Here is a 23,406-nt window from a genome sequence, read left to right as displayed (position 1 = left end):
TTTCCAGTGTATTAGCTAGAACTGTGTCATCTTTTTCTCTCTCATTGCCTTCCTAAAATTCTTCTATAAATTTAAAAAAATCCCACAAAAAAGGAACGCCAAAAGCCATTTTGCTGCCTGTATATGTTTTTAAATTGAGATAGCTCAGACATTCAGAGCTCAGAGAAGACGGCTGCTTCTCATATTAACTGTGCCTACCATGGGGCTGCCGTCAGATGAACACTAGGGGTTTTAGGCCATAGAGTAGTGCCAGCTCTCCCTAGCCATTAATGACTGAGACTTTGACAATGCATAGGGTCCATGTGCCTTGTTAGAATTCTTTGGAATATAGAGTAGAGGAAACCAACACATGCTAGCTTAAGCAAAAAGCAACATCTATTCATCATTCAACAAATGTTTATTGAGCACCTACTCTGTGCCAAGCACCATTACAGTTACTTAAAATAAAATTTGAGCCTGGCCAGCATGGCTCAGTGGTTGAGCATCAACCTATGAACCAGGAGGTCACAGTTCGATTCCGAGGTCAGGGCACATGCCCAGGTTGCGGGCTCAATCCCTGGTGGGGGGCATGGAGGAGGCAGCTGATCAATAACTCTCTCTCATCATTGATGTTTCTGTCTCTCTCTTTCTCTCCCTTCCTCTCCCTGAAATCAATAAAAACATAAAAATAAATAAACGACTGATAGAATCCAAAGAAAGAGATATAGCTGGCCTTTACATGAGATTAGAAATGAGGAGTGAAGGAGCTTGGGGAGCCCAGGATATTTCTGAGTACTTCTGTCCTCTACTTTTCTCTTTTCATCTGAATCATTTCTATTGCTTTTGGATAGGTGTTCTTTACTTCCCAGTCCTCATGTTGGAAAGTAGCTTCTGAGAATAACTCCCAAGTTATCTCCTCCATTCAAGAGACCAGCCAGACTGTCCCTTCAGTAAGACTCTAGCCAGTGGGCAGGATCACAGGATAAAAACAATTTTGCTCATACTATAAGGGTAGGGATGGGGGTGGCAGGAAAACAGGCAAGCAAGAGGCTGAAAAGACTTAAAATAGCGTGTCCCCTACTAAATATAAATGTTTAAAATAAAGTAACAATTTAAAGCAAAACTTATTGGATGAAAGTATCCATATCCAGCTATGCTTATGTATATAAAGACTTATACACTTATGTGCTAGGCAATATCCTAAGCCCTTTGCATTCATCCCTCATTTAAGCATTGCAACAATCCTATAAGTAGCTGTGTACTGGTAAATGTTTAATAACTGGCTCTCTTTGGGAAAAAATTCCTGGCTTGTAGTGATTGCCAATTCCTATGGTGTAAATACTTGGTAGATTTCAAGCTACCAACATGACCTCACGGAACGTGGACTGGGAAAAGATGTACGTAGAAGGCTCTTGTGAGCCAGTTAAGATTTAGCTCCAGGACACCACTACACATACATGAGGTACTACTTTTATCCCTATTTTCTTACAGAGGACAAAACAGACACAGCATAATTAAATGACTTGCCCAAGTTTTCCCAGATGAATCTCCATTAGACCCCAGGCTATCTTGATTCCAAAACTGAGACCAAAGATTTAAGAAAAATAGTATAGTTGGGCATATAATAATGCCATGCTTAAATTTATCAGTCACTCTCACTACTTAACAAAATATAGTGTCAGAATTTTTCTGATCATCTTTTCTGGTGCCCTCATTTCACATAAGAGCATTTTGGAGAGGTTTAGGGTAAAATATCTCAATTTGCACTACCAGGACTCTAAACTATAACAACAATTTACCCAATTTTTTGTGCCACATGTTCTTTGCACCATCTCATATACTGACAACATCCCTAAAAGATTCTTAGCATTGTCATTTTACAAACAAGGAAATAGACTCAGAGTCTGATCTGTCCAAGACCACAAAGGAGGTGGAGTCAAGATTCAAACCCATGTTGACTAATCTCTAAGATCCTCATTGAAATGCTGAAGTTCTTTGGAGCCTTTTTTCCAACCTCCACAGGACTATTGCAGTCCTGTAGTCAAAATGCCTTGGCCCTTTAAGCCAGCAGTCTGCTTGACAGCCCCTACTCACTGAAGCGAGCCCCGAGTCCTTCCTGAGAGTCCCTGCCTGCTTTTTGCTCAGGTCCAACAGAACATGTCTGTCCCCAGCCTCCTGGCTCCCAAGCACAGTTCTCTCATCTCTCAAAATTTGCATTAAAGAAATTCTTTTAAAATGCACTTAGACTCACTGCATCATTTTCTTCTAGTAAAGATAACGTAATTTAATCATAACAAAATCTTTTACCTAGCTTTTTCATCTTCAGTGAACACACTTTTAACATGCTAAGAAAGTTCTGGCTTACTGTCCACATTTTACTCACCAAGAATCACAAATCGCAGTCTGAATTAAAAATCCTACTCCTCTGTCATTCTCTATGGGGCACAAAGATAGTCCTGGCAAAATCAGGAGGTAGGTCCAGACCAAGCCGAGACCTTCCCCACTCTCAGTTTCAGCACCTCCTCGCCCAGCTTTGCTTTCTGCTCCCTCCCACTCCCAAGTGTCACCACCCAGCACACAATTTACCTCTGATTTCCCCAGAGCCTTTCTTGCTCTCAGTTGCAGTTATTCCTTCACTCATTCATCACCTCCCCCCCCCCAGGGTTTTTTATGCTAGCACCAGGCCTGCCGTAGGGATGCGCAGAATTCGAATACTACTTCAGCAAAGAAAAATCATGTACAAATGCCTAGAGGGATTTTGGTGAGAGGGGATCTAATCAGTATTTATGCAAATGCAAAGAAATGTAGAAAAACAGGCGAGGGAGTGAGGGAGGCCCCTTGGGGGTTGGGCAGGGGATGCGGTTGATCTCTGTTTAACCTCAGCTTATCTTTACCTTTAGGATGTCTAGACTGGGTCACTCCCAGAGGATGGGAGCACGTTCTTACTCGTTTCTAACTCCCTGGTATCCAGCCCGGTGCACAGACCAGAGGAGGCCAAGGAGACGACCGCTAAATGCAGTGCGGTGTCCTGGATTGGAGCGTGGAGCAGAAGAAGGACTTAAGTGGAAAAACTGGTGAATGCAAATAAAATCTGGAGTTTGGTCCACAGTAACATGCCAGTGCGGGTCTTGGTAAAGAGTGAGGCTCAAGAGTCCCGCACACTGCAGCCTGTAACCCCCAGCAGCACGGCGGTGATGCCGTTCCCGTAGACACGCAGGTCGGAGTGGAAGGGCCTTGCCCGAGGTCGCACAGCCAGATGGGGACTGAGCCCCAGTGTGAGCCCGGGTGCGCCGGAGGGAGTGAGGGGCGTGATGTGCCAACAGGAAAAGATTCTCTCAAAGAGATAAAGCTACTGCCACCGTGGGTCATTTTATCCGTGTCATACTCAGGCCCTTGCACCCTGATCTGGGAAATGGGTTTCAGAGCAATTTCCTTTGCCGACATACTCTGCTCTCCCAGGGAAGCCCCTGAAAGTCTGTGCATGACGCTGGAAATTTTTAGATGTGTCGTGGGCACTCACTATTTTAAAAACCTTGAGCCTTTTTATTTCATCAAGTTCAAGGGGCAAATCTGTGGTATTTTCATGTTAGACACCCTATCCAAGGGAGGCATTCGTGGGACTCTCGTCGGGGCTTTTAAGAAAAGGACCATGTAACGGGACGAAAATAAAGAAAAGAAAAGCAGTGCAGGAAGAGTTTAAGCAACAGCGGATCTCCCCAAAGGCCCGGCGGCCCAGGATGTCCTTATTTGTTTTCCCAAAAGAGAGGCGCTTTTCTCCAGAAGCTCACCGGCGCCGCAAAGGCCAGGAGGGAATTGCCACCAGGCGACCTCGGCCTGGCCTCAGCCCTGAATTTTTCAAGCTTTAGTCATTCCCATGCCGCTGGTATCACTTACTTAATCTAGTAAGATTTGTATATGAACAAATCTTTTTTGCAACAAATTTTTGTATCATCACACGTTCAACAGAAGATGAGTATTGTTCTCAGGGCAAAACCTAATATACAAATACACTGAAAACAAGGTGATTTTTGTGTTCAGGTCTAACTTGGTATGTGGCCGGTCAAAGACTCAAAGGCAGCCTGCTCTCTCCCGTCCTTCCCTCCCTCTTCGCTCCCTCCCTCCCCCCCTAATTCTTCCCCCCACCCCTCTACTTCCCCTCTAACAGGATGAACTACTATAGAAGTTTTAAAGCTAAAAGAGCACCAAATTAAGACTTTCTTCTTGAGTAAGCAGCATTTGAAAGAATAAAAAAGAAATCAAGAGGGGTATATGAGCCCAGCCGGGCGTGGCTCGACCTAGGATCCAGGCGATCGGGGTTCGATTCCCGGTCAGGGCGCATGCCCGGGTTGCGGGCTCGATCAATGACTCATCATTGATGTTTCTATCTCTCTCTCCCTCTCCTTTCCTCTCTCTGAAATCAATAAAGACATTTAAAAAAAAAAAAAAGGGCGGGTCGGTAACCCATCCTTAATTATTAAAAAAAAAAAAAAAAACGGGGGGGGGGGGGCGGTATGTGAGAACTCCCTGGATTTCTGCTCAGTGTCTTCTAAACCTAAAACTGCTCTAAAAAAGACTATTGTGTGTTTTTTAAATGGACGTATAAATGCACTTAGTAGAGTCTTGGTGACTATTGAATGACTGCTGTCCAAACTCACCCAGGAAGCCCTGGGACTTCAACCAGGATCGGGAATAAACTTCTGTTTCTACCTGGACGTGCAGGTTTGGAAGGGGAAACAACGTGCTCAAATGAGTACATTTGCCATCTCTGAGCTAGACCTGTAGGAAGGAGCAAAGGGCCCTGCACTATTCTCTGTCTTGTCTTTAACACAGTCACAGGTCACGCGGCACGGCCCACGGTGGGCTCCCACGCAGTCCCGGGAGGGTGAGGAGCGGGCCTGCCCCGCGGTGGGCCAGCTCCGGCCCGGTGGAGCAGGGTGGCGATTAATCCTGGCGTTTGGCAAGCGCTTCCCGGCGAGGGGAGGGTGCGACGGGAGCGGCGAGGCTGGGGAGCCAGAGCCGGCTTTGGGGTTATGACTCAGCCGCTGCCCCAGGGAGCGCTCGCTGGGGCCCAGCCTGTCTGCCAGCCAGGTTCTCGCCGCCTCCGAACGGTCGGTGTGAGTGTTAAATGGAATCACGCACATGAAGCGTTTTGCGTGGGAACTGCCCACAGCAAGTGTTCAAGGGTAGAAACGGGTGGCGATGAGGAGGATTCTGTGTTCATTTCTACTGTTCCAGCCAGATTATAATCTCTCTGCACATATGAACTGCTGTAGTCATTCTCTCTCTCTCTCTCTCTCTCTCTCTTTTCCTCATTTGTGCCCTCCGACAGTCTCCAGGATAATATGCAATAAAGCGGATGCATCATCTAGACATCCAAAGACACTGAAGTTTTTAAAATGTTCATTGTGTTTTATCGCCTCTCATAAAGCTGACAATATTTAACCGCAGTAGGGTAGGACCAGAAATTAACCTTTGTAAGCGACTGGTGGGTCATTGATAGACTGAGACTGGGCAATAAGAAACACTAGAGAAATCAACACGCAGTCACTTCTTCAAGTAGTTAAGAACCCTTTTGATGGGAAAACCATTCCTCCCGCATCCCATCAGGATGCTCTGTTGCGTATGTGTCCCAATCACAGGCACGTACCATTGGGAGCGCGCCTCGGTGGGGTAGTGGTTCCCTCCTCACGAGCTGAAGGAAAGAGTTTAGAATGATGGAAAATCTACTCTCAGCAAATGAAAACTAACCATATAGCGCCATTCTCCAGTCTTCATCTTTATTCATTCCTAGTTTAATTGGACTGCATCTATCATTAAAGTTGTAATTTCATATTAAAATGTGAGTTAAATCTAGCAAATTCTTCATTTGCACTTACCTTTGTAAACATGTCACCCTCATCCTCCCAAATCTTTTTCTTGGATTCTGTGGCTTTGGACAATTTACTTTATCTGGGATGTAATTTTTTCCCTTGTACAATGAGAAAGTTGGAATCGGGTGGTCTCTAAGCTCCCTTTCAGCTCTATATCCTCAGGATCTCATCTATTTTATCTCTGCATCTCTTTTAATTGACCCAGTTTCCCCAATGCTAAGTCTAAGTCTATGAAGGACTACATTAGTCAAATTATTTTTTTCTTATAATTTTAGTATTCATTTCTAAGTGGGCTCAAATGTGTAATCAAGATAATACAAATAAAAAAGGATCCAAAGATTGAGGTTTAGCTTATGTTACCCAGAAAGTTCACTGATAACTTCTTTCACAAGGCTTGGGGATTGAAGGATAGAAAACATTCAGTAATTGTTGGTTGTGCCATTATTGTTACTGTTATCACTGCAGTGGGGAAAATTAATATATTGGGATTGTCCTATCGTCTATGCCCATGATTGGGCCTGGGGATGACATCCCCCCCAGCCACTCCTTTGTGCAGGGGAACAGCTGGAACAGCCTGAACGCCAAGGTGAGAGCGCAGAGTTAGATCCCCCAGCTTCTCTCTGCTGTTTCCTTGTTCCGTCACCCTGTTTATAGTTTTATGAGGCGCTAATGCATTGCAGACCCCTTAAATTACACCAATAGTTATCCGTTTCCTATGGCAAACAGTGTCCTCCTCTCCCAGATGGTCCTTAAAATGCAAATTATACCTCGATGGCAACACATCAAATCCCTAACACTCTTTTTTGAAGGTAAGTTCCTGCGGAGGGGAGGAGGGGTAGAAAGAAAGAAACATCCTGAGAACAGTCTGAAGTTAGAGACCAGGTCGAGGAAGGGCGTTGGTGAAGTGGGTGGAGAAACGGCTGTGAGGAGGGGACGCAATGTTCTAGAAAGGGGGGCAGGGGACGGGGAGATACTCTCCACTTATTGCACAGTTTCCTCTGGGCCTGTCGGCGCACGCGTGGGCACACACACACACACACACACACACACACACACACACACACACTGCAGCCACCCTGGCTGCTTTCCAGTTTGGGAGGGGCTAACCTCCTTCCCACCGGGAGGCCTGTTTTACACGCTCTTTCCTTTCTTGGATGCTCCTCCTCCGATCCTCTTTGCCTCAACTTTAACTCAAAGGACTCTTCTTCCACGAAGCCACCTCTGATTCTCTGATCTCCCAGATTATAAAAGGGCCCCTCATTTTACATTTTAATAGCCCTGTATAATTCTCCTCCCTGGTACTGCACAGTTGCAATTTTACGTTTATTCCTGTTGTTACATCATTAAGACCTATTCCCCCTGGTAGGCTATCTACTCCTTGAGGGCAGCTCCAAGTTTTTGCTCACCCCTGGACCTATCCCCAATATATGCCACTACCTGGCTCAAAGGAGGCACCCGATGAATCAGCTGGTTGACTAATTGAGTAAATCAGGCTACAATAACCTTCTTCGACCAACTGCACGAATTCTGAGAATAGTAGTATTGGGCAATGGTTACCTGAGTATTTAGACTATGAATCAGCCAGGATAAAGTCCTGGCTCTGCCACTTAATAGCGCCGGGGTTAGGGGAGGTTAATTCACATTATTGAATCTCTGCTTCCTCATCTGTGAAATGAGGTAATAATCCTATGTTTTACTGACTCCAAGATGCCTTCGTTTATAAGACACACCATGTACCATTAAGGAAAAACTAACCTACCAATGAACTAGAACACAGTGTTTTGTTATCACTGAGGCTTTTTTCATACAAAACTGCCCTCTCTTCCATCAGTAGGATTAGCCAGCGGCATTTCGGAGAAGCACTCAATCGCATGAGCCTCAGCTGCCCCCAGCCCCATCGGGGGACTTGCTTCCGTGCCACTGGCACCCATTCTGCAAGATGATCTTACTGGCAGGTGCCAACAGGAGGTTTCAGACCAGAACCAGGAAGACATTAGGAAGAATGAATAACTGAACATGTGCAGTATCAACAATGCCTGTAATTCAACTAAATGCTGAAACGTGGCATTGTTTTCACCGCCATGCCCAAGTGGGACATTGTAGGTGATGTCCCCATCACTACTGCCGCCCTGCCAGTAGCACTTAAGGGAGGCCATGGCATCTGAGACGCCCCTCAATTGCAGAGACCTTGGGTCAAAACAGGTATATTGGCAAATTTGATTGATTGATTGATTGATTGATTGCATTCTGTATTGCTTTTATTTTATGCAACAGCCAATTTCAAATCTACATTAAGCTGAATACAAAGTCTTAGTGAAGGAGGCCTAGTGGTCTTGTTTGCAAAGCATGTGACCACTGACCTTCGGCCTTAAAATTTCAGGAACGACACTTAAAATAGCTTCGTGTTTGTATGTTTCAGTGTCCGCTGCCAGATGCTCTTCGGCCACACAGCGTCCAGACTCTGCAGCAGGTGGTTCTTCGGTAAAGAAATTCCCTCCACAGATTCCCCACCCCCGGCTTTGGCTTAGGTCTCACATTTCGGGCCTCATCTCCATGAATAGTTACTGTCACGATGATTGTGGTACAGTTTGGCAAATCTGGATCCACACATACAGCTGGCAGATATTCAGCAGCGTCACCTTGAGAGCTAGTTTCCCCTTCACCTCCCAGGAGCAGCTGCTTCCAGGCTTCTGTCGTCACCTGGGACACCTGCTATCACCTGGGACACCTGCAGGGAATTCTAGATGGTTGCCTCCCGCCAGTGGTCAGAGGGCCTTCACCAGAAGGATGCGTTCCCAGGCAGAGTTCTTTGCCACCGAGATAACTGCCACACCATCAGCCGACTGTCCTTCCCTGGTTGTACACGTCACAGTTTCCCAAGTTCTGGTTGTTTACCAGTAGGATCCATGTAAGTTGTTTCTACAAACTTGACCCATTTTCCTCCTGAAATTGACTCCTCTGAAATAACAGACTGCTCGGTGTTTCGAGAAGAATCCATTGATGCTTGGCTTTTCAATTTTGAACTGGTCTTTTACAGTCCTCGGCAAGAAGTTCAGGTCCCAGGTGTGGAGCGAAGGGAAAGGTACTCCTTTGGGAAGGCGGGGGGGAGAAGAGAGCCCAGTCCAAGGCAGCAGTCTCAGGAGATACAGCGCTACTGCTTTTAAGTGGCAGGTGCTTGTGAGCATTAAGTGTGTTAGAATCTATGAAGTGCATGGTTTATTCATGTGAAATCCTGGGCACATAATGGCAAGTTATCATCATCTCCCAGGGGATGTTATTGCCTCTGCCAGGCATTCTTTAGCCACAGTGTCCTTCCCTCGGGCACCTCTGGCAGGCCCAGGCCAGCTGATGTTGCACAGATGCATGGACTCAGCCCCGCCCTCAGACGAATTCCTTCTTTCAATAATCAGAGTAATGAAAACAATCAGGAGCCAGTGAAATTCAGGCTTTTCCCGTCACTATGTGGCTGTGGAATCACAACGCCCCCCTAGATGCCAGCACCATGAAGGCAAGGATTGTAGTCTTCATAACCCAGTGCCCAGGCCAGGGCTTGGCACTTAGCCAGTGCTCAGTCCATTTCATTAAATGAGTGGGGGAATCGCCCCACAGATACCTACTGGAGTTATTAATGGCGAGGCGGGAGAACTCTCACTGTGGAGGGGAGATGACTCCTGGCTGAGTCAACTGCAAGAAAGGCTTTGGGCTTCTAGTCTCTCCTTCTCTATGGCAGCCTTTAAAATATCGCAGCCTTATGGGGCATTTTAATGGAAATCAGCTTGATAAGTTAAAGTTATATAATTAATTTTATCATTTAGCTTCCATTGTAATTAGTTATTGATCCAAGGCTGCTAATGGAGCACCTGGCAACAGTGAAAGAAAAACAGTAGCAGCACCCAGCAGTCGTGGCTCAGCGGTTGAGCATCAACCTTTGACCCAGGTGACCTCAGTTCGATTCCCGGTCAGGGCACATGCCCGGGTTGCCCGCTCGATCCCCAGTAGGGGGCGTACAGGAGGAAGCCTATGAACAACTCTCATCATCGATGCTTCTCCCTCCCTCCCTCCCTCCCTCCCTCCCTCCCTCCCTCCCTCCCTCCCTCCCTCCCTCCCTCCCTCCTTCCCTCCCTCTCCTTTCCTCTCTCTGGAATTAATAAAGATATATTTTTTTAAAAAAGAGAAAGAAAAATAGTAGCAGGTATTTGGACTTGGTTCATGTTTGCTCACTAATTAGACGAGGATTTTTGTGCTTGGAAGGCCTAGGCACTTTTCGTTGGGCTCCAAGTTGAAAGTTGAAACCCAGGGGCTTCAGCCAACTCTTGACCTTTCTTGCTTCTGGGCTGGAAGACGTCCTCTCGCTAAGATGTTTTTACATGTAACTGAGCTTATTCATGAGAAGTGATTTTATCGTTTAAGTCTCAGTAGTCTGATGATGCCAGATTTTACACAGCGGGTAAGAGCATAGACCGGTATCAGGCTGTCATGGTTTAAATCCCAAGTTCACCACTTAACTAGTGTGTAACCTTGAGAATGTTACTTAACCTCTCTGTGCTCCAGTTTCAAAATCTGTAAAATGGGGATAATGACAGTATTTACATCACTCCGTTATAATGGTGATTAACAAATAATGTCTTGAACACAGTAAGTGCTGTCTAGGTGGGTTTTTAATCTTAAAAACACACTTTAATTTCCAATACTTTAGTTCTCTGTGAAGTTTTTGTTAGTGATTGATTATGCAATGATTTAGGCACATGATAAAAGTTATAAACAGGTTTATATCAGGCTCACAGTCACACATGCCTACTAAAAATTGAAAATGCAACTCTTAAATGAAGGCTAGGTTGTGTTTGAGGATTGTTGGGTGGGGAGTGTCAGCTACGGTTTTGGCAGCATGCAAGAGAAATTGGCTCAAAAGCACTGGGGCAGTGAGGGGAGCAGAATCGAGCCTCAGAAGAGGCAAAAGCCAGGCCCTTTTAGGAATGACGCCAGTGGTTTTCCCCTCCTGCGTCACTCCCCTAGAGAGCGGAATTCTCGTGAGTTTGGCCTGAAGTCACAGGCCCACCGTTGGGTTTAGTGATAAGGAGCAGCTGTGGTGCCTGGATGGCTGGTCCCAACAGGATTCTAGGAAATGGAGGAGGGAGAGTTCCCCAAGGACAAGCAGGGTGCTGTTAGCCAAAGAAGTGGGGAGGGTCGCGAGGCAGGCCAGCGCCGTAGCTGTGCCCCCTCCTCACAATGAAGAAGGAAGGGGGGGGTGAAGTTTTCTAAACTCCTATTTATGTTTGTACCGTGGGCCTTTCCAGGAATTTAAGTGTTTCTCTCCTCAGAGGGTGCTCCCCGAGAGGCTGGCTCATCCCGGGCACTCGTGCAAAAGGACCAGGAAGCTGGCAGTAATCGAAACTGCTTCTTTCCCAGCCTAGGGAAGCAGCTGTTTGTGTTGCATTCATTTCCATGCTAATCTCTGCTCACAGATTTCATAATAGCAATACTTTCTAGTTCAATCGAACACATTATGCTGAACTTTCAGATCCCACGAGTGATAGGCTCAGAAGAGTGGCTCGCCCATTCATGAATTCTGCTTTCAGCCGGGCTGTGTTGGCTGTAAGTGCGAGAACACCCAGCCTGAAGTTGCTTAAACAGAAACGGACTGGTGCACGTCGCTGAGCGTCCAGATGTGCAAGAGGCACCGGGGGACTTCACCCAGTGGTTCCAGCTCTACTTCTCTGCAGTAACCGTGATGCTTTCTGCCCTCATTTTCTCTCTCTCTCTGCTTCATCTCAGGCTGGAGGCGGACTATCCACGCCTCACGACTACAAAAAGCAACATCTGGAGGAAGATGAGGTCATTTTCTAATGCAGGTCTCAGGAATAAGGTAAGCTCCTCTAGAATCCTCTAGTGAGTCCCCTCATCCCCTTGGCCCCGATTAGGTGGCGTGCCCACTCCTGAAACAACCCCTTGCGGCCAAGGAGATGCCACGTGCCAACTGGCTGAGATCTGGGTTCTTGAACCAGTCGCTGGCAAAGAGAATTATATTATGGTGCTGGCCCCCAACTCACAGGCCACTAGGCAATGTTAAAGAGAAAACAGGGGAGGCGTGGAGCTGTTTTATCTCCTTCAACATCTGAAGCACTCTACTGCCCCGTCCCTCTGTCTGAGGAATTTAAGACATAGTGGAAGCCGGAGGCCCCGCTCCGCTGACAGTAGAGACACCGTCAGCTCTGAGCTTCGCTGCAGCTGGAGCAGGGGCCTGTAACAGAAGCTCCGCCAATCACACGACTTTCTCAGTTAAGTTCTTTTGAGAACCCGTGATGCACAAAGCCAGGAACTTCCTGGAAAATCCACTTGGGTGGCAGGCAGCAGCTCGTTTCCAGAGAGGACAATGGCATTAGCAACGTACGCTCCGGGTAGGGCTGTCAGACTCAGCAAATGAAAATACGAAAGACCCAGTTATATTCAAATTCCAGATAAAAAAATCAAATAATTTTTTTTTTAGTATTTTTTAGTATACATCCCAAATATTGCATGGGCCATATTACACCAAAAAAATTTGCATTGCTTATTTATCGTTTAAATTTAAGTAGGCATCCTGTATTTTATCTGACAATCCTAATCCAATGGCAGCCAGTTCCCAGTGGCAGCAAAATGTTCAGTTGCAGTGGCAAAACGGTCCTCACTAGACTGCGCTTGTGGCTTGTTTTTGATTGTGGCCCATCCTGCCACCGCCCTTCCTTGCTCCTGCTCAGTTTCCAAGCCTAGTTCTACACCATTCCCAGGAATTCTGTGAGAATAAGTCATACACTGTGAGCTTTGGTTGCTTGCAACTAGGAACCCTAATCATGCAAATAGCAACATCCACTACAAAAGTGTGAACCTGCCCGTTAGCACCGATACCAACATGAGACACCAAGGGGGCAAGGCACTTTTTTTTAATCCTCACCTGAGGATATGTTTTTATTGATTTTTAGAGAGAGGAAGGGAGAGAGAGAGAAACACCTATGTGAGAGAAACATTGATTGGTTGCCTCCGATGCACACCCTGACCAGGGATCGAACCTGCAACCTTTTCGTATACAGAAGATGTTCCAACCCACTGAGCCACCCGGCCATGGCTGGAGGGAAAGGCACATTTTTAAAGCAGAAATAGTAGGGTACTGTTAGCTGCAAAAAGGCACCAGAATGTTACTGGACCTCTCTGTTCATCAACCTTGGTACTTGAGTTCAGCAAAGAAAGAATTCAGAGCCAAGGAATTCAAATGGAAGGAAAAAGTTTATTTAGAAAGCCACAGAGGTAGAAAGAAGTGAGTCATCTGGGTTGGGTGGGCCCTTGTAGCTTAAGAGGAAAAAAGGCAGAGAGAACACGCCTGGGGAAAGGAGCTGGCGTGCTTCTGAGAAAGAGAGCACACGCCGGGTCTTCCTTCCAGAGGGTTTTTATCTGTTCTCTGAAGATAGGGCCTAAGAGGAGGTCCTACGGGAAGATCTCAATAGTATATTCATCAGCTTTCCAAGTGTGTCCTTTCAGATTCATGTTCCCTACTACTTGGTAGATGCCAAGGTAGGGGTCATTAGTCAACTGGTCCTGATGTCAACCATGGCATCGCCCCACCTGGCCTTGCTTTTTATCTGGGCCTGGAGCTGAAACACAGCTGAGGCCTAGATGTTATCTCTAGTTTGACCAAATCCCTGTCTCTGTGGTCAATAGACCCAAGGCTTTGTTCCTAAGATTACATGATGCGGGTCAGAATCTCATTGTCTTGAGGGCTTAATGCTTAATGGAGTGGCCGTGCAAGGGCTTGTATGGGAGTCATACGATTCTCCTGCCCCCTTCTTCCTCCTCTAAGGGGTCTAAACCACATGACTAGGGACATGATAGGGGAGGAAAGGTCAGGGGAGGGTCTGAACTACATGATCAGCGATGTGAAGTACCCAGGGATCTAAACCCCATGATGCACTAGGGAGGAAAAGTCACCCTGGGCGCAAGGTCCTTGATTTCCCAGTTGTGTCCATTGCTAGGCGCCCAGGGCTTTCCACCTGGTGACATTCCATACCTGGTGTCATTCCCATTCTGCTCTTGCCTGTCTAACTGGGCCTGAGCAGAGCTGGGTTCTTTGCAAACTTCTGCTTTGTTTATGGCTTAAGGAATTTCACAACAGTACCTCCTGCTTCAACTAACCTAAGTGTAAAGCGGAAACAATTCTGGATTGTTAGATGACTTAACAATTAAGGATTATGAAATTCTGGCAGGCAGAACCTTTTCCTTACTAGGAATTTTCCTTTCGTTTGGCCTATCCTCAATAAAACTAAGCTCTTCTCGTATATAATAATCTCACTATTATAAAGTTTGACAGTATGAATACAATGAAAATCTGTAGCGTGAAAAGCATCATTAATACTTTTTGTCTCCTAGATTATACTGTACTGCATTCATCTTCTTATTTTCCCAGAGTGATATATCTTCATGGTTTCAATTCCCTTTGGAATTCAAAGGAAATGATTATTCGAAGGGAAATAATTAGCTGATGCTAATTTGCCAATTGTCATTGGGTAGTCTAATGAAGCGATCTCATTATGCTAATAGTTCTAGACTAGAAAAACCGCCCTCTTTCTGCTCTAGATCATGAAAGAAGCATCCTGGTTCTAGATCATGAAATTCGCTACCCTGCACACATGCCAGGGAATTAGTGGGTCTCTTGGGCTACTGGCTTATTAAGTGATGGTAAAGGTTGTTTGCTGAGGTTGAGCCTGGAGCTTATAAGCTGGACACAGCCTCTGCAGCCTTTTCTAGCTTCATTCCCTCACAGCTGGAGTGGCTGGTATGGCTCTGGAAGCCAAAGCTGAAGCAAAGATTCTCTTAACAATTGACAGTTTCAAGCATGAACAGGCTACTAAAACATACAGGTGGTAGATCTTTTTTTTCCTACCTGTATCCATTCCTCTTTTCTCACATACCCAGATTTCCACACAGAAAATGTTGCTCCCACACTATGTGAGATTTAAGAAGGGAGAGTAAACCAAAGCCTGTCATCCTACTAAAGAAGCCAAGGGGGTTCCCTGAAGGCTCCTTCTCTCGATTCCTACTTCTCGCTATCCCAGCCTAGACAAAGTGATAGAGCGCGGGACCTCAGCCTGGTCCAACATGTGGCCATACTGACTAGTCCACTCAGTCAGAGCCAATAGGACACAATAGAACCTGGACTCCTAGGGGGAAAACCAGTTTTGCTCTCTTCTACTGGATTTGAAATGATAGAAAGTTAGGTTTAGAACTGCAGCAACCAAACTGTCACCACAGTGAAGAGGCCTGTCTGAGAATAGTGCAAATCAGAGGATGTAGAAGCAAAAGAGAAAAGAAAAGCAAGGTCCTGGTGACAAACTTGACCTCCTTCATCAAACCATGACTGAAACCAGACCTACCTCTACCCCTGGAATTGCCAAATTCCCTTTTCTAGGTCATTTTGGTTCCTGTCACATGGAACAAGAGAATTCTGATAGTTTGTCTTCCCCTCCCACCCCTGCATGCCAGTGTGAGACTGCAGAATCAAGAAAGGTGACAGCTGAGCCTAGGACCAACACCTTTGACCTCTAGATCACCATTGGGCAGGAGTCTTAACCAGGGTTTCCTGCTGTGTACCAAGCAGCTCCAGGCCGACCATCTCACTTGGGTGTCTCTGTCTCTTCTTGTCAAAGGAACATTCCTACTTGACTAGAGAACTGTGTGGTCATTGTAGAGATGGCAATATGGAAGGAACCATATGGAAAAGCACTTGCTACGATATTATTCGTTACAACACAGGAATATTAGATTTGCTTTCCAAGCAGGCTGGGAAGCTTTACCAAAAGAAGCAACTCTGGAACCACACTTTTTTTGTTTGTTTGGCATGAAGAGGGCAGGATTTATTCCAAAATCAGAGAGTTTAAAAGACAAATTGCATTTTTTTAATTTTTATTGGTTTTTTTGTGGTTTTTGTTTTTGTTTTTGTTTTTAGGAGAGAGAGGAAGGAAGAGGGAGAGAGAAACATCAATGTGAGAGTGAAACATCAAATGGCTTCCTCTTGCACCCCCTCCCCCCCCACTGGGAATCACACTCACAACCCAAGCATATGCCCCGACCAGAAATTGAACCCATAACCTTCTGGTGCATAGAGCAACACCCAACCAACTGAGACACAATGGCCAGGGACAAATTGCATTTTAATTCAGCCACCTTGCAGTTCATATTTTGCTTCATATTTAAGTGTTTGGCAATCAAACCACAGTTTCCACTAAGAGCTCCTGGCTGTTTTCAGGTGAGAGTGGTTAAAATCTAAATATAATGATCTGTTTGAAGTCTATGAAACTTTTGATAATGGTATTCAGTAGGTGTTTTTTCACAGAACCCTGCCCCAACTCAGGATTAAATGGAACTAACCTATTGGTTTGTTTGGTTGGTTTGGTGGGGCAGGGAAGGCTGGAAATTGCTAGATTATTTATGTTTCAGTTATCAGATTTCTCCTGGAAAAAAACCAATGATTTTCCAAGTGTGTTTCCTGAGAAAAGACTAAGTGTGAATCACACTATGATAAATAGTCTATAGATTGCAAAAAGTGATAAATCACTTTTTTTTCTTTTTTGGTTCCCAAGGAAATCTGATTAGAGCTGCACATTTAAGTCTGTTTTTCAATCCAGTGTTTTCAGAAATAACGCTGATGTGTTTATCTTTGTGGGTCTGACTGCTGTATCTTCTTCCCAGTTGATTCCAAGCTCATGAAAGAGGACCGAGGTGTGATCCGTCACCTCCTCTAAAGTCCCCAGTGTAAGAACATGCTTAGAGAGAGGAGCCGAGGGAACCGTGATGTGCTGGAGATACTGCGAAGGAGAGAGAAAGGGGCCTGAGGTGAGGCTGTTTAGAGGTGAGCACACATAATGCACGTGGCCAGCATTTACATTTTTATTCCTGGAGCAGTGGAAAGATCACTGAAGAGCTGCAAGTAGAGGAGTGACACGCTCAGGTCTACATGTGGGTGTGTGAGAAATGCCGTACAGGGGAGCAAGCTGGTAGAGGGAGATGAATTCTGAGAATGTGACCATGGTCCAGAAAAGAGGTGCAGTGGTCTTAACCAGGGCAGCAGCAGTGGAAGGAGAAATGGAGAAGTTTCCAGTGCTTTATTGAAGTAAAGGTATCCTCTGTGAGCCAAAGATGACCTTACATCTGGTAAAAGTTACGTACTGTAAGTTTTTAAATTTTGTTATCTCTTCAGTTCCCCTTTGCTGATAAGGACTCTAGTTCAAGGATTAACCCTGTTTCCCTGGAGGGAGGGTCATGGTAAAACACGTGTCAAGTTATAAAGATAAACAAAAGATAAAGACCAATATAACATCATAATACAGCAGATTAATGTGCTTACATCTGGGCTTGCTATCCCTTGACTGCACTCTCAGTGCCAACATCAGAAATCGTCTTGAGTATACTTGTTGGACCATTTAATTACTTGTTTGTAGTCAAATGATTTCTAAATAGTTCTAGGATTAGACATCCTGGACAACCATGGATTTCAATTGAACTCTTATGTCCTAAGGATCCAATCACATAAAACTTTTATGGGATCAGTCTCCTCCCTTAAAGGTTACCTGTTTGTAAGAATAATTGTGCATAGTTGGATTGTTAACAGAGCGCCACTGAATGGTTTGCCACACCAATGCCCATGTAGGTAAGGAGCAGATAATCGAAAATACATACTTTATGGTTGATTGGTGGTTATAGCTAAGCAAGTTGTCCACCCCACAAGAGTCAGGGTGACTCTTGGCTCTAGGCTAGTAGTTGCTCACATTGAGCAAAGATATTCTATCCACATTGACTCATGCCTTTGGGAAAGATAAGGTTCCCAAAGCACAAGTACAGTAATTGAACTCTCACCTGGCTACTGTGGGAAGGATTTTTCTTTCTTTCTTTTTTATAATTTGCCAAGTATATGATTTACATTATATGAGTTGGTGAAGGCAGAATAAATATTCTTACCCCATTTTTGTTTTACACTCCAGAGTTCTTTAGTATATTCACAAAGTTGTATGACCATCACTATCTAATTCCAGCATGCTTTGGAGACCTCAGAAAGAAACTCCATACCTGCTAATGGTCACTCCCCATTCTCCCCTTCACCAGGTCCCTGGAGCCACTAATGTACTTACTGACTCTGTGGATTTGTCTATTGTGGAGTTTTCAGGTAAATGGACTCATACAATATGTGGCCTTTTTTACCTGGCTGCTTTCACACTGAATGCTTTCAAGGTTCATCTGTATTTGGCATGTATCATAACTTCATTTTATGGCCAAATAATATTTCATTATATAGATATGCCACGTTTTGTTATTCATTTATCAGTTGATAGGCATTTGGGTTGTCTCTGTGTCTTCGCTATTAAGAATAATGTTGCGCCCTAGCCAGTTTGGCTCAGTGGTTAGAGCATCGGCTCATGGAATGAAGGGTCCCGGGTTCGATTCCAGCCAAGGGCATGTACCTCAGTTGCAGACTCGATCCTGGCCCTGGTCGGGGCACATGCGGGTGGGGGGAGCCTATCGGTGTGTCTCTCCTACATCAATGTTTGCCTGCCTCTCTCTCTCCCTCTCTCCCCCACTGTCTTTGAAAAGCAATAGAAAAAATATTCTTGGGTGAGGGTTAAATAAATAAGTAAAGAATAATGTTACTTGTGGTAATTTTGCTGTGTATACAAATATCCAATTATTATGTTGTGCACCTAAAACTACTATGTTATATCTCAGTTATACCTCAATTTAAAAAAATTTTAAGTGCTGCTATAGATCTGTGTAATTACCAGAAAGTTTCCCTATGCCTCTCTGCAATGCCCCCACCCCAACATCAGGTCATATGGTAAACGTGTGTTTAACTTCATTAAAAAAATTTTAAAACCTACCAAACTATTTCATAAAGTGGTTGTGCAATTTTACACTCATGCCAGCAATATAAGGAAGCTATTTCTAGTTAACTCACAATATCATCAACATTTGGTGTTATCAGTCTTTTAAATTTTACCAGCCTAGTGGATGCAAAGTGTATCTCATTGTGGTTTTAATTTGAATTTCTCTGTTGACAAATGGTGTTGACCATCTGACTGTTCATGTGTTTAAAGCACATTCACATATCTTCTTTTGAGAAGTGTTTAAATTTATTGCCATGTTTTTACTTTTTGTTTGTCTTATAAATGAGTTGTAAGAGTTCTTAATATATTCTGGATATTCATTTTTTGTTAGGTATATGTATTGAGCATATTTTCTCCCCATTTGTGACTTGCTTTTGCATTTTTATTTTTTATTTATTTTTTTTCCATTGCTTTTCGGAGAGAGTGGAAGGGAGGGAGGGGGAGAGGGAGGAAGGGAGGGGGAGACAGAGAGAGAGAGAGAGAGAGAGAGAGAGAGAATCGGTTGGTTGCCTCCCACACGCACCCTGACCAGGGTGGGGATTGAGCCTGCAACTGAGATGTGTGCCCTTGGCCGGAGTCAAACCCAGGACCCTTCAGTCCGCCGGCCAATGCTCTAGCCGCTGAGCCAAACCAGCTAGGGCAGGCTTTTCATTTTTAAAAACAATGTTTTTCAAAGAGCAGAGGTTCTTAATTTTAATGAATTCAAATGTATTAGTTTCTTCTTTTATAGTTAGTGACGTCCTACCTAAGAAGTATTTGCCTGCCCTAAGGTGGCAAAGGTTATCTCCAATATCGTCTTCTAGTAGAGTACGTTTTGACTGATTTTGTTGTATGCTGCGAGGTAAGGCTCAAGTTTCTTTCTCTTTCCGTCTCTCTCTCTTTTACAGAGACATCAATAGGATTTTTAAAGGAGGGGTGAGAGTCCTAAAGCAGCAATGGGAAGTATTAGCCTGGCCTCCTGGCCCTGACATACCTGGAGCCTGCACTTGAGAAGAGCAGACGTTTCAGTTAAGACAAAGAAACGTGAGAAAAGGTTAAGAATGGAGTGGTGCCTGCTGAATGCAGCTGGTTCCAGCAGGGCGCACAGGGGAAGGGTCTGAGAGGGCAGAGAAGGGGTGATTGCACCAGATGGGGGGCTGTAAAGAACAGTGGGGTGCAGGGCACTTACACACGGGGGTTAGTCTACTGTTTGAAATTTACATGAAAATACTTAGCAGTGACAGTGTGATATATACATATATGTATATTGTTTTAATCTAAACAGTTAACATTTGAAGCACCCCAATCAGGAGTCTACTCCTGGGGTGTCTAAATTAGCATCTGAAAATCCCCCCATAGGAACTCGTGTTCCTGAGGGAGTTTCTGGAAACTACTCAAACACCCTTATAGAGTTTGTAACTTAACGCAGGAATGTCCTCTTTCGTGCTGACAGGAGCGGTGGTCACCACAGGTGGCTTGGAACCTGTGCCAGCAGTTCCTCCCCACCATGAACGGAGTAGAAGGGTCAGTGCGCGTTTGGTGTGACCAGATGGCCTCCTGAACCTCGACTGATTTTTTCCCTGTAAAACAGGAAGAATAACATTGACCTCCCAGCAGGCGCTGAGAATGATGTAAGACACCCAGCCCCAGGCCCGCCACGTAATTACTGTCCCTGTGCATTTGTGTATTTTCCTTTGACCACCTTCCTTGCCGTAGTATTTTGAGCTCCCAGTTGTGTACCCGTTACCGTGTTTTCTCTTCTGGCCTTCCCATCTCTCTTGATAGACACAGTCTCGAGCTTCCCTGGAGATCGCAGGGCAGTCCCTGTCTTCTCAGTGTGCCTGACCACCGGGGTGCCTCTTTAAAACGCAGGTTCCCGGGATCTAACTCAAAAGACCGCGATCCCATACGTCTGGGGGTGGCCCAGGAATCTGCAGCAGCAGCAGGGCCCCCGGCTATGCTGACTGAGGTGGTGGAAGGGCCACGCTTGGAGAAACCTGTGATCTGAGGAGAGCTTGTTCAGAAGCCCTAGAGCTGCATCTGCTTCCAGTTCGGACCTGAACAGAGCCAGCAAACCTACTCTTCAGCCCCTCTTGGAGCTCAGGCTGAGCTGACCCAGAAACCTGAAGCGGGCTCCTTTATCACCCACGTTAGCCGCTTCTTCTCTTCTTGGTGAGGAGGGAATATCATTTGTGCCTCCAGCACCCGTTTCCCCCAGATTTTTCTCGCTCCTTGTGGAAGTGGTTCACACAAGGCCGATGTCCTCCACCCGGGCCCCAGCTCAGGTCAGTGAAGGTCAGCCTCTAGGACTTTTACTGGAACAAGGGAAAGGAATGCTCCCCCTTCAGGGACACTCAGGTTAGGAACCTAAGCCTGGAGTTTTACATGGATAAGGTGGAGAGCCTGCTGAGAATGAAAAGATAGAGATAGTGTCCCTGTGACAGACGTCTTTTGGCCCCTGGAGTTCCCGGTAGTGTGAGTTGCTCTCTTTGGGGTTGAGGTCAGTTTGCACTGGAATTTCTCCTGAGAGTTCTAATACATGGAAACAACCCCCCAAATAAAGGCCTTTAACAACACCCTGTGTCTCCACCTCTTACCTCTACCTCTTTTCAGGGGTGAGAGGATCCTCCCTCGCTGGGCTCTCGATTTCCCTGCACCTTACTCTCCTCACAGAACATCACCTCCTTGTCACAGCCAAAATCATAGGGACTCCAGTGCCCCATGTCCTGGAGGCGGGGGGCCTTCCTCTCTAGGTAGGGTCCAGTCTAGCCCACTTTTCTTGTACTCTTTGAGGAAAAAGAAAGTCCTTTTCCTTTGAGACTCGTGTTTGCCAGCTCATTGTTTACTACTAATGTCCTGATTATTTCACTTGGGCCTTGGCCACCTACTTTACAGTTTCCTCTTCCAGCCCTGCCTTCATTCCAGAGTGATTTCAGCCTTCCATTTAGTAGCCTGTAATCATAGTTTATATAGCGTTCATGGTCCTAAGCACTTTACATTTATTTTAGCTCACTCAACCCTTATAATAGTGTAAGCATTATCCCCATTTTATGGATGAGGAAACTGAGGCACAGAAAGGCTATTGAGACTTGTCTAGTGTTACCCAGCTACTAAGTGGTAGAAAGGGGATTATGACAAGGGAATCTAATTGCAGAGTCTGGGCTCTTAACACACATGCTAGCCTCCCAATTCCCTGTAATTGTGGCATCCCTCATATCTACTCTCTGTTGGTCCTGTGAAGGAGGGAGGGGGTCAGTACCTGCTCCAGTTGAGTCACTGGGCATTTGGAAGGCTCTTGGAGAGGAAGGAATGTCAGCTGAGGATGGTTTGGATGTCATTAGAGACCTGTACCTCCTCTTCCTGGGCTCAATTATTTACTGTAATTTTTTATGTAAATGTGCCAACTAATAGATAGGTCCAGGAGCTGGGCCTACTACATAGCATTATTTTACAATAACCTGTACATTGGGTATACTTGCTGGGTAAGCTTGCTGGGGTGCAAGTTGGGCTGAAGACACAGAGGCAGAAAAGCAGGTTATACATTCTGCTCCAGGTACCCCATTAGGCCTCTTCTCTGCACCAATTGCCCTTATTCTCTGAGAAGGTTGCTGCATTCAGGCCAGTCTATCTTCCCTCTGCCTAGAATGTGTCCCTTACCCATATCCTTACCTGTGGCCCTGTACTCCTTGACCTAGAAACTTTGCACGATAGGTTTAAAACTTCTGGTTCACCATCCCAGGCAATCACACCTAGATGTAGCTTCATCCAGAGCTGCTCCACTCTGAAAACTCATGCTCAGACCATGCACCCCTTTCCAGCCTTCTGGCTTTTGTTCCTCCCTCCAGCTCAGCAGCTTCTCCACCTCCACTTTCACTTGCTGATAGACCCTCCTGGCTTCACAGTGCTCACCAACATACTTTCCACAATCCCCAGTCCTGCCAGGCTGCAACATGCATGCATGTATCAACACAAAGAGCTCACTTCTCTATTCCAGGCTCTACTGCTCCTAGAAAAAACTCACACAAATGTGTAAACTGGTGTCATTATAAATATAAGGTCGCCAAGGTCATCATGGCATCCCCATGACTCCAAGCAAGCCTAATTAGTACTCGCAACAGCTGTAATTATAACTGTTTATTGAGTGCTTACTATGTGCCAAGCACTGTCCTAATCACTTTACAAGCACTTTAACCCTCAAAACATCACCACCATGAGTTAGATGCCATTGTGGATAAAAAAAGGGGCCATATACTGAACGTGACAAGCTCAGGGGAGGCCCACATGGCAGGCCTTACAAAACCGGAGACCAAAACAACCACACAGGGTGGTGTGAATGTAAAAATTCCTAACTAAAAGCGGGTCATAGTGGATAGTCACGTCTTAGTCCTATAGCTTTCTTGACAAAGGTCATTCTTCAACTTTGAAATTATCTTGTTTTTGTGCACCTGAGATTGTTGGCAGCAGCAAAAAAAACAACACCAGGTGTTAGGACAGTGAGGTCAGACTGGATCTCAGTTCAGCATCCTTGGTAGAAGAAGAGGGCAGACTGGGTGCTCCATGCTAAGGGCTTTTTAGGGCAGGGGGTTTGGGGGGTGGTCCCAGGGGAGGATCTCAATAGAATAGTCATCAGCTTTCCAGGGTGTCCTTTCAGGGTTGGAGGTCTCCACTGGTTGGTTGGT

General features: G+C 45.5%; 1 pseudogene; it reads right to left on the bottom strand.

Annotated features, from left to right (window-relative positions):
• Window positions 1-8,238: 8,238 nt before the first annotated feature.
• On the bottom strand, window positions 8,239-8,859 carry LOC107537626 (ADP-sugar pyrophosphatase pseudogene; annotated as a pseudogene).
• Window positions 8,860-23,406: the final 14,547 nt, after the last annotated feature.

Source organism: Miniopterus natalensis, chromosome 12 (assembly GCF_054644295.1).
Source record: "Miniopterus natalensis isolate mMinNat1 chromosome 12, mMinNat1.hap1, whole genome shotgun sequence".
Classification (NCBI taxonomy): Eukaryota; Metazoa; Chordata; class Mammalia; order Chiroptera; family Miniopteridae; genus Miniopterus; species Miniopterus natalensis.
This window is presented reverse-complemented; position numbering and strand designations above follow the sequence as displayed.